The following is a 12,485-nucleotide window of genomic DNA, read 5'->3' as shown; positions in this document are numbered from 1 at the left end:
GATCTGTCTTGCTTGTTAAATGTATTTGGTTATTACGTCTCACCCCTGAGTAGAGGGACAGAAATAAGCAGAGTTCCTTCCTCAGTCACTGTCTACTGTGTAACGTGTAGTTTTGTGTATCGAGTATCTCTGAAAACTGTAATCAGAAGCTTATGTTTATTTTACTTGAGAAAACACATCATAAGATTACCCTTACATGTTGCAAAAATATTCAATGTGCCTAGAGGAACTAGGATGCTTAGAATTGGAAAGACATTGAAATATTCTTGACTGATGCTTGTTTCATAATGAAGAGCTCAGAGTTTTTATTTTCATTATTCTAAGGCATTCAGCTAATCTTAAAGATTTTGATGAAATATGCTGCACTTTTTCTATGCCTAGAATTCAGGTGGCAGTGAAATCCAGTTAATAATGATTTTAAAGAATTCCAAAATGGTATTTTTGGCATTGATAGTCCAGTCTTGAAAAGTGACTAAATTTTCTAATGGCACTGAAAAAGTTCTATTGTTTATGGTTGTTTGTGGGAGACGGGGTACTAAGCAGTTATTGATAACATTCTCTGGAGAATTAAAAATCACTCTGTTCAGAAAAAAAGCAATTTAATAATCAGATCCCAGGAAAGACTGAAGTACAGTGAACAGGACTTTGTTCAGAATATTTGTTCCTGTCATTCTCAGCAATTTTTAGTAATGATCTCGTATACTCCCTCTTTTTCTCTATCTTACCTTGCCTTCTTTCCTTATTCTCTGTAATGGAAATTTGGTCAAATCATGTAATATACAATAGAGCTATCAAGAATAAACGTTGATTCCCTGGCTCTTTAAACACTGGGAGGACAGCAGAAGAAAGACTTTTACAGACCTAAGAGATATTATTATAGAAAAGAGATTTTTTTGAAAGAGGCGATGTCATTCCCTTCCTTAATAACAACACTGTCTGATATTTAGTGCAGTTTTTTGCTGCACTGACTATGTTAGATGCTCTGTCTCATTTTATTGTGAGCTATCAAGATAGGAGCCCAGACAAAATGAGTCAGGCTCTGTCTCTCTTCACAGATTCCTGTATTGAGAAGCCATGCCAAAGTGGGTCATGTGGTGTTTAGAGTACATTGCTGTCAAATCACCCATCTCCGTTTGTGGATTCAAATCTTAGTTACACCATGAAGTCTTATCATCACTTTAGACTAGTTGCCTGTATAGATCTAGGTTCCTCACTTGACAGAACAGAAACAATAACAGTAGCTACCTCATGAGCTTGTTGTAAGGATTAAATAAGGTAATATTACCAAGAGCCTAGAACAAGACTGACTTACAGTAAGCACTTAATAATGGCTGGCCAAAATCAATAGGGCTTAATGTTGGTTTGTGTTGCCCTTGATCTTATGAGTTGTTGTGAACACCATCACTCCAGTCCTTTTCAGTCCCTTTGCTGGATTTGTGCTCTCATCTCCCAATTTCCACGTGCTTTACTTCTAAAGACTGGCACTTTCCACCTTCTTTGGAGCCACCTTTGGGTGGCTGGAGTAGCCCATAGGTGTAAAGAGCCACATGTACAAGATAAACTTGCATTTTTGTCCCCACTGGGTTGCCCCAAGCCAATGACTCATGGGTATAGAAACCTCTTGCCTCCAGACTCTGCAATACAACTACTTTCCCCCCCAAATTTTTATTGGATGATTATTGCTTTACAATGCTGTGTTAACTTCTATTGTACATCAATGTGAATCAGCTATATGTATACATATATCCCCCCACCTTGAGCCTTCCTTCCACTGCACCCCCCCCACCCCTGCCACCTCACTCATCGAGGTCATCACAGAGTACTGAGCTAAGCTCCCTGTGCTATACAACAGGTTCCCACTAACATTCTATTTTACACATGCTAGTGTATATATGTCAATCCCCATTTTCACAAGTCCATTCTTTAGGTCTCTGTCTCTATTCCTGCCCTGCAGATAGGTTGCAATGCAACTTCTGCTTCAGAGCTCCCCATGGGATCATGCTGAGACTGGCCTGTCACTAAAAGTCACACCCTTCCTAGCCTCTCCTCTCTTCCCTTTCCTCCTTCCCCTACTCCCTTCTGCCCTTCTCCCTCACAGGTTCCTCCTGAGAGCAGTTCATAAATCACGTGCACGGTTATCTACATCTCCAGGTTAGTTCCTCAAAAACCCAACCAGGAGATTGGTCAGACCAGGCAGTGAACTTAGTTCATTTTCTTCTATATCCTCCAAAATCATCAACACAAAGAATGTATGGTGTGGCAGATTTTGTTGTAACAGTAAACATTGATGCTAGCTATTACAGCCTATTGTTTTCACTAAGCTACAATGGTGTGTCTTGGTGCTTTGTGGGAGTCTGGAGGAATAAGTAAGTTATGATGAATAAGATAGAAAGTGAAGGAATGGTTTCACAGAAGAGCTAACATAAGGCTTCTGTTTGACAGGTTAGATGGTTTGACAGAGTCCTTCCACCTCTAGGAGATTTTCTTTGGAAATTTTATTTATTTATTTTGGAGAGTTCCAGGTCTTCATTGCTGTGTGATCTTTCTCTAATTGCGGTGAGTAGGGGCTACTCTTGTGGTGCATGAGCTTCTTATTACAGTGACTTCTCTTATTGCTGAGCACAGGTTCTATGGAGCACAGGCTTCAGTAGTTGTGGTGCATGGGCTTATTTGCCCATTGAAGCCCCCTTCCATAATATCTTATAGCAACTGAACATTAGCTTTTAGATCTGTGACAACTTAACCTTAGATTAAATCATTTGTCCAGCTGGTAAAGATCAGAGCCCATGTTCTCTCATTGAATTATTGCTTCCTTTCCCCCTATGCTTTGATGCTTTTGCGGAACTGCACCTATTCTGATCCTGTTGAAAGCCCATCCACAGCTTTACTAATAGCTGTCAGAGAAATGCAACAGAACAGAAAACCTTTTTTTAGCCTGGTATTTACTGACAGCTCTGACCTACAAGCTGTATAGTATATAATACAACTTTTATTGAAGTGTTGCTCTTATACAATAAACACTGACAGGAGTTCCTTATGTGGTTCTATCCTTTATGCTGGTTGAAAACCAAAGTGCAAGCACATAATGACGTGTTCCACATAGGGAGCTCAGCTGAGATGGGCCACCAAGCAAATAGGAATTAGTGTCATCAAAAGACCGCAGTGCCCAACCTGGGAATCTTATGGCTTTGACTTTAAGTGTTTGATTCCATCATTTTCCAGCACAATGGTGGAAGAAAGAGGAGGATGCAGAGACAAAAGGGGAGAGTGCATTTAAATTAGCTGTTTGGAATCCTTCAGAAAAGCTAAATATTTGGTTCAAATAGATTTGAAGGGATTTCAAGAATTACCCATTCACCCAGGAAGTAAGGGCAACCAGTAAGTGCCAAACAATAGTATCTTCTTAATACTTTACAAATGTTTGATCTGTTGGGCTCTTTGTTTTTTCAAATCTTATCATTGACACTAAGAACAAAATTGGTTTGACCTTCTCAAATGCCTAAAGACACACTGTTCCCATTAAACACCAGGAGAACTATTGGAGTGGACTTTTAGTTTGGTAAACATCTTGTTTTATTCCTAGTATTAAATAGAATTGCCACAAAGCTTCTTAATAGATTAACAGAAACTCTCAGCATGAACATCCTTGTTCTCTAATAGAACCCAAACTCTTAGTGAGTCACAGAGACCTGGGGGAAAAAATCTGACTCTGCCTTAAATGAATTTAAAACCTTAGGGGTTTTCTCACTAAATGCCTTATTAATTCCAACATATACACACACATAGGGAAACTAAGTTAATTTTGATTCTATACCATTTTCCTTCAAGTGATTCATATTGGAAGTCTTATCATAGGCACAGGGCCACAAATACCTGATATTTGATGACATTTCAAACCATAGATTCTCTAAATAATTACACTTGTCAGACTGGATATTGTTTTTGTTTGAAATAATTGTTACCTATGTAGATATGTATGTATTCATATATGCGTATATGTGAATGAATATATATGTGTGTGTATATGTCTTAATACACACACAGTTGACTCTTAAACAGTGCAGGGGTTAGGGGTTCTCAACCTCCCTGTTAAAAACTGAAGACATCACTTTGCCAACTAGAGTCTCTATTTTCAAAGCTATGGATTTTCCAGTAGTCATGTGAGGATGTGAGAGCTGGACTGTAAAGAAGGCTGAGCACTGAAGAGTTGATGCTTTCGAACTGTGGCGCTGGAGAAGACTCCTGAGAGTTACTTGGACAGCAAGGATATCAAACCAGTCAATCCTAAAGGAATCAGTTCTGAATATTCATTGGAAGGACTCCAATACTTTGGCCACCTGATGTAAAGAACTGGCTCATTGGAAAAGATGCTGATGTTGGGAAAGATTAAAGGCAGGAGGAAAAGGGAACAGCAAAAGATGCGATGGTTGGATGGTATCATTGACTCGATGATTTTGAGCAAACTCTGGGAGATAGTGGAGGACATGAACGCCTTGCATTCTGCAGTCCATGGAGTCACAAAGACCTGGATATGACTTAGCGACTGAATAACAACAACTGTCCATATAGCCAAAAATTGGAGTATAACTTACAGTTGGCCCTTTTATCCACAGTTCTACCTCTGAGGATTCAACGAACCATAGATTATGTAATACTGTAGTATTTACTATAGAAGAAATTTGCATATAAGTGGACCTGTGCAGTTCAAACCTGTATTGTTCAAGAGTCAGTTGTGTACATCTCTTTGCTTATTCTCTGAATTCCTCTTTCATTATCCTTTCCTTTCCTTGCAGACTGTCTGTAGCCAGATTTGGTGTAGAGGGCATGACCGTAGGCAGCAGAGATTCATTTGCACTCACATCTAGGAAGGTGCCATTCCCTTTTAGCCCATGTAGTCTACAACACGGCTGAATGTCATAGGGTAGGATGTCAGGGCTGGGAGAATGAATTCATCTTCCACAGTTAGGTCAGTTCATAAGGAAAGATTTAATTAAGCAAATACTAACTGTATTCCAGGGGAAATGTGCATTTTTTCCCCCTAGGTAAATGCATATGAAACCTTCACTAACAAAAATGCTACCTCTGACATTTTAGTTTTCAGGAATAAGACCATTTTATATGAAGTTAATATTAAGGTTCCTATAGTAATAGGAGTTCAGAGAAGGCAATGGCAACCCACTCCAGTACTCTTGCCTGGAAAATCCCGTGGACAGCTGGTAGGCTGTAGTCTAAGGGGTCGCGAAGAGTCGGACACGACTGAGCGACTTCACTTTCACTTTTCACTTTCATGCATTGGAGGAGGAAATGGCAACCCACTCCAGTGTTCTTGCCTGGAGAATCCCAGGGACGGGGGAGCCTGGTTGGCTGCCGTCTATGGGGTCACACAGAGTCGGACACGACTGAAGCGACTTAGCAGCAGCAGCAGCAGTAATAGGAGTTAGCGATTTAACTCTATAATAAGAATAGGCTAACATGTATTTAATAAAATTTCTAATCATTATTTCTTTGCAGAATAATTAAGCGTATCCAGTAAACATTTCATACAAATGTCTAAAATTGATACAACTTTTACATGGCAAAGGACTGTTTTAGGTTTCTAAACTTAATGCACTGAGATCTATAGAGGGCATCAATAACTACAGTAGTTTTATATTATAAATTCTTAATTCACAATTAAAGGAATATTTAGCATCTTCTGATAGACTTTTTATTATGGAAATAATGTTTATGACAGAAAATTAGAAAAAACATACAATATTAACTTTAAAAACTCACATGGGACCCTCTTCATAGAGATAATTTCCACTTTTGCATTTCTTTTCTGTTATTTTATGTGTATACATGTAATGTTCACATAATTGGGACCATATTATATATGTAATTTTGTATTCTTTAACTTTATTGTTGTTGTTCAGTTGCTTAGTCGTGTCTGACTCTGTGCGACCCAAGGGGATGCAATATGCCAGATTTCACTGTCCTTCACTATCTCCCAGAGTTTGTGCAAACTCCTAAAATTGAGTCAGCGATGCCATCCAACCATCTCATTCTCCGTCACACCCTTCTTCTCCTGCCATCAATCTTTCCAAGGATCAGGCTCTTTTCCATGGAGTTGACCCTTCACATCAGGTGGCCAAAGTACTGGAACTTCAGCATCAATCCTTTCAATGAATATTCAGGGATGATTTCCTTTAGGATTGACTGGCTTGATATCCTTGCTATCCAAGAGACTAAGTGTCTTCTCCAGCACCACAGTTAGAAAGTGTCAGTTCTTTGTTCAGCCTCCTTTATAGTCCACCTCTCACATCTGTATATGATTACTGGAAAAACCATAGCTTTGACTCTATAAACCTTTTTCAGCAAAGTAATCTGATTTTTAACATGCTGTCTAGGTTTATCATAGCTTTTCTTCCAAGGAGCAAGTATCTTTTAATTTCACGACTGCAGTCACCGTCTGCAATTATTTTGGAGCCCAAGAAAATAAAGTCTGTCACTGTTTCAATTTTTCCACCATCTATTTGCCATGAAGGATTGCATCAGATGCCATAATCTTAGTTTTTGAATGTTGAGGTTTTATTTTATTTTTTTATTGAATGATAATTGCTTTACAGAATTTTGTAGTTTTCTGTCAAACCTCAACATGAATCAGCCGTAGGTATACATATATCCCCTCCCTTTTGAACCTCCTATCTCCCTCTCCATCCCACCCCTCTAGGTTGATACAGAGCCCCTGTTTGAGTTTCCTGAGCCATACAGCAAATTCTCATTGGCTATTTATTTTACATATGGTAATTAAGTTTCCACAGTACACTTCCATACATCTCACCCTCTCTTTCCCTCTCCCCATGTCCATAACTCTATTCTCTATGCCTGTTTGCCTATTGCTGCCCTGTAAATAAATTATTCAGTACCATTTTTCTAGATTCTGTATATGTGCATTAGAATACAATGTTTATCTTTCTCTTTTTGACTCACTTCACTCTTTATAATAGGTTCTAGGTTTATCCACTTAATCAGAACTGACTGAAATGCATTCCCTTTTATGGCTGAGTAATAGTCCATTGTGTGTATGTACCACAACTTCTTTACCCATTCATCTGTCGATGGACATCTGGGTTGCTTCCATGTTCTAGCTATTGTAAATAGTGCTGCAATAAACAATGGGATACATGTGTCTCTTTCAACCCTGGTTTTCTCAGGGTATATGCCTAGGAGTCAGATTGCTGGGTCATATGGTGGTTTTATTCCTAGTTTTTTAAGGAATCTCTATACTGTTCCATAGTGGCTGTATCAATTTACATTCCCACCAACAGTGCAAGACTGTTCCCTTTTCTCCACACCCTCTCCAGCATTTATTGTTTGTAGACTTTTTGATGATGGCCATTCTGACTGGTGTGAGGTGATATCTCATTGTAGTTTTGATTTGCATTTCTCTAATAATGAGCGATGTTGAGGATCTTTTCATGTGTTTGTTAGCTATCTGTATGTTTTCTTTGGAGAAATGTCTGTTTAGATCTTTTTCCCACTTTTTGATTGGGTTGTTTGTTTTGGTTTGTCTGGTTTTGAGTTGTATGAGCTGATTGTATATTTTGGAAATTAATCCTTTGTCAGTTGTTTCATTTGCTATTATTTTCTCCCATTCTGAGGGTTGTCGTTTCACTTCGCTTACAGTTTCCTTTGCGGTGCAAAAGCATTTAAGTTTAATCAGGTCCCACTTGTTTACTTTTGTTTTTATTTCCATTACTCTAGGAGGTGGGTCATAGAGGATCTTACTTTGATTTATGTCTTTGAGTGTTCTGCCTATGTTTTCCTCTAAGAGTTTTGTAGTTTCTGGTCTTACATTTAGATCTTTAATCCATTTTTAGTTTCTCTTTGTGTATGCTGTTAGGAAGTGTTCTAATTTCATTCTTCTGCATGTAGCTGACCAGTTTTCCCAGCACCATTTATTGAAGAGGCTGTCTTTGCCCCATTGTATATTCTTGCCTCCTTTGTCAAAAATAAGCTACTCATAGGTGCATGGGTTTATTTCTGGGCTTTCTATCTTGTTCCATTGGTCTATATTTCTGTTTTTGTGCCAGTACCATACTGTCTTGATGACTGTAGCTTTGTAGTTTAGTCTGAAGTCAGGAAGATTGATTCCTCCAGGTCCATTCTTCTTTCTCAAGACTGCTTTGGCTATTTGGGGTCTTTTGTGTTTCCATATGAATTGTGAAATTTTTTGTTCTAGTTCTGTGAAAAATGCCATTCGTCATTTGATACAGGGATCATGTTGAATCTGTAGATTTCATTTGGTAGTATAGTCATTTTCATAATATTAATTCTTCCTACCTGGGAACATGGAATATCTCTCCATCTGTTTATGTCATCTTTGATTTCTTTCATTAGTGTCTTATAATTTTCTGTGTACAGTTCTTTTGTCTCCTTAGGTAAGTTTATTCCTAGATATTTAATTCTTTTTGTTGCAATGGTGAATGGGATTGATTCCTTAATTTCTCTTTCTGATTTTTCATTGTTAGTGTATAGAAATGCAGGTGATTTCTGTGTATTGATTCTGTATCCTGCAACTTTGCTAAATTTACTGATTAGCTCTAGTAATTTTCTGATACCATCTTCAGGGTTTTCTATGTACAGTATCATGCCATCTGCAAACAGTGAGAGCTTTACTTCTTCTTTTCTGATCTGGATTCTTTTTATTTCTTTTTCTTCTCTGATTGCTGTAGTTAGCACTTCCAGAACTATGCTGAATAATAGTGGTGAAAGTGGACACCCTTGTCTTGTTCCTGATCTCAGAGGGAATGCTTTCAGTTTTTCATCATTGAGAATAATGTTTTCTGTAGGCTTATCATATATGGCCTTTACTATGTTGAGGTAGGTTCCTTCTATGCCCATTTTTTGAAGAGTTTTAATCATAAATGGGTGCTGAATTTTGTCAAAGGCTTTTTCTGCATCTATTAAGATGATCATAAAAGATGATCATAAATGATTTTGATCATAAATTTATGATAAAAATGATCTTAAAAGATCATTTTCATCTTTCAATTTGTTAATATGGTGTATCACATTGTTTGATTTGTGTATATTGAAGAATCCTTGCATCCCTGGAATAAACCCAACTTGATCACGGTGTATGAGCTTTTTGATGTGTTGCTGAATTTGTGTTGCTATTTGATGTTTTTCTTGTTTCTTGAGGTAGGATTGTATTGCTATTAACTTCCCTCTTAGGACTGCTTTTGCTGCATCCCATAGGTTTTGCGTTGTCATGTTTTCATTGTCATTTGTTTCTAGAAACTTTTTGATTTCCCTTTTGATTTCTTCAGTAACCTGTTGGTTATGTAGAAACATGTTTTTTAATCTCCATGTGTTTGTGTTTCTGACAGTTTTTTCTTGTAATTGATATCCAGTTTCATAGTGTTGTGGTTGGAGAAGATACTTGATACAATTTCAAATTTCTTAAATTTACTGAGGTTTGATTTGTGACCCAAGATGTGGTCTACCTTAGATAATGTTCCACGTGCACTTGAGAGAAAGGTGGATTCTTCTGCACTGGATGGAATGTCCTGAAGATATCAATGAAATCCATCTCATCGAATGTATCATTTAAGATTTGTGTTTCCTTATTGATTTTCTGTTTTGATGATCTGTCCCTTGATGTGAGTGGCGTGTTAAAGTCTCCTACTATTATTGTGTTACTGTCAGTTTCTCCTTTTATGTCTGTTAGTGTTTGTCTCATGTATTGACGTGTACCTATGTTGGATGCATAGATATTTACAATTGTTATGTCTTCCTCTTGGATTGATCCCTTGATCATTATGTAGTGTCCTTCCTTATCTCTTGTTATATTCTTTATTTTAAGGTCTATTTTGTCTGATATGAGAATTGCTACTCCAGCTCTGTTTTGCTTCCCATTTGCAAGGAATATATTTTTCCATCCTCTCACTTTCAGTTTATATGAGTCTTTAGGTCTGAAGTGGGTTTCTTGTAGATAGCATATATATGGGTTTTGTTTTCACATCCATTCAGCCAGTCTGTGTCTTTTGGTTGGAGCATTTAATCCATTTACATTTAAAGTAATTATTGATATATATGTTCCTCTTTCCATTTTCTTAATTGTTTGGGGTTGATTTTGTAGATCTTTTTTCTTCTCTTCTATTTCTTGACTATATAAGTTCCTTTAACATTTGTTCTAAAACTGGTTTGTTGCTACTGAATTCTCTTAACTTTTGCTTGTCTGAAAAGCTTTTTATTTCTCCATCAATTTTGAATGAGATCCATGCTGGGTACAGTAATCTTGGTTGTAGATTTTTCCCTTTCAGTACTTTAAATATATCCTGCCATTCCCTTCTGGCCTGCAGAGTTCCTGCTGAGAGATCAGCTGTTAAGCATATGGGATTTCCCTTGTATGTTACTTGTTGCTCCTCCCTTGCTACTTTTATTATTTCTTTGTGTTAAGTCTTGGTTAGTTTGATTAGTGTGTGTCTTGGTGTGTTTCTCCTTGGGTTTATCCTGTGTGGGACTCTTTGTGCCTCTTGGACTTGATTGACTATTTCCTTTTCCGTGTTGGGGAAATTTTCAGCTATAATCTCTTGAAATATTTTCTCATACCCTTTTTCTCTTCTTCTTCTGGGACCCCTGTAATTTGAATATTGGTGCATTTGATATTGTCCCAAAGGTCTCTGAGACTATCCTCTGTTTCATTCTTTTTACTTTATTCTGCTCTTCGTAAGTTTTTCCCACCATTTTATCTTCCAGCTCACTGATTCATTCATCTGCTTCAGATATTCAGCTATTGATTCCTTCTAGTGTATTTTTAATTTCAGTAATTGTGTTGTTTGTCTCTTGTTTATTCTTTAATTCATCTGTGTTTTTGTTAATTGATTCTTGCATTTTTTCCATTTTGCTTTCAAGGTTTTGGATCATCTTTACTATCATTATTCTGAATTATTTTTCAGGTAGTTTACCTATTTCCTCTTCATTTATTTGGACTTCTGTGTTTCTAGTTTTTCCCTTCATTTGTGTAGTATTTCTCTGCCTTTTCACTATTTTTTTAAACTTACTGTGTTTTAGGACTCCTTTTCCCAGGTTTCAAGGTTGAATTCTTTCTTCCTTTTCATTTCTGCCCTCCTAAGATTGTTCCAGTGGTTCGTGTAAGCTTCTTATAGCATGAGATTTGTGCTGAGTTTTTGTTTTGTTGTTTGTCTGTTTTTCCTCTGATGGGCCAGGCTGAGTGAGGTGGTAATCCTGTCTGCTGATGATTTGGCTTGTATTTTTGTTTTCTTTGTTGTTTAGATGAGGTGTCCTGTACAAGGTGTTATTGGTGGTTGGGTGATACTGGGTTTTGTATTCCAGTGGTTTCTTTGTGTGAGTTCTCACTACTTGATACCCACTAGGGTTAGTTCTCTGGTAGTCTAGGGTCTTGGAGTCAGTTCTCCTGCTCCAAAGGCTCAGGGCTTGATTTCTGGTCAGAAATGAAGATTCCATAAATGGTTTATTATGGCATTAAGTGAGATTAAAACAAATATCCAAAAATGAGAAACCAAAGATGAACCCCAGACAAATGGCAGTTACAAACTCAGGCAAATAGTAATTAAAATATTGGAATATACACATATACATATACACCCACGAACAAAGTCAGAACAGTCCAACAAATATAAAGTACAATAGATTGACCCAGTGAACAAAGGAAATAAAAAATTATATTTACCAGTTAAGAACAAAACTAACTAAAGCACAAACTGGAAAACAAGACTAAAGCAAAGTGCCAAGTGCAGAATAAAGCAATGAAAACAAAACTAACAAATATGTTGAAAGGAAAGAAAGAAAAGAAAGCAAGAATAGATATGCATAGTTAAATAGAGGTAGATGAAGAAGATTTATATATGTTAATGATTAACTACAAGGGGGAAAGAAGATTAGGAAGAGGCAAACAAAGGAATAAATGTAGAAGAGATAGAATAGCTTTAAAAAAATTAAAAGTTAAAGTTATAAAATGAGAAAAGAAAAAAAAATGGAATAAATAAAAAAGGAAAACTCTACAGAACTGCAGAAGCCCAATGTAGAGGCAGAGGTTTATGACAACAATGAAAAGTGTGACTGATTATACACATATACACCCATAAGCAAAATCAAAACAGTCCAACAAAAATAAAGTACAATAGATTGACCTGGCAAACAAAGGAAACCAAAAATTATATCTACTTGAGCAAAACTAACTAAAGCACAAACTGGAAAACAAAGCTAAAACGAGCTGCCAATTGGGGAATAAAACAATGAAAATAAAACTAAGAAATATGTTGAGAGGGAAGGTAAGAAAGAAAAGAAAGAATAGATATGCAAAGTTAAATAGAGGTAGATGAAGAAGGTTTATATACATTAAAGATTAACTGCAAGGGAAAAAGAAGAGTAGGAAAATCAAACAAAGGAATAAATGTATAAAAATAATAAAAGGTTAAAAAAATTAAAAATAAAAAAAGAGAAAAGAAAAAAAA

At 36.8% G+C, this 12,485-nt stretch overlaps 1 protein-coding gene across 1 annotated transcript in view; it reads left to right on the top strand.

Annotated features, from left to right (window-relative positions):
- Positions 1-12,485, top strand: part of SYTL5 (synaptotagmin like 5) — a 265,631-nt gene that overhangs the window by 147,732 nt on the left and 105,414 nt on the right. The window lies entirely within an intron of this gene.

Source organism: Dama dama, chromosome X, assembly GCF_033118175.1.
Source record: "Dama dama isolate Ldn47 chromosome X, ASM3311817v1, whole genome shotgun sequence".
Lineage (NCBI taxonomy): Eukaryota > Metazoa > Chordata > Mammalia > Artiodactyla > Cervidae > Dama > Dama dama.
Note: the sequence above shows the minus strand (reverse complement) of the source record. Positions and strands in the feature narration are given on the sequence as shown.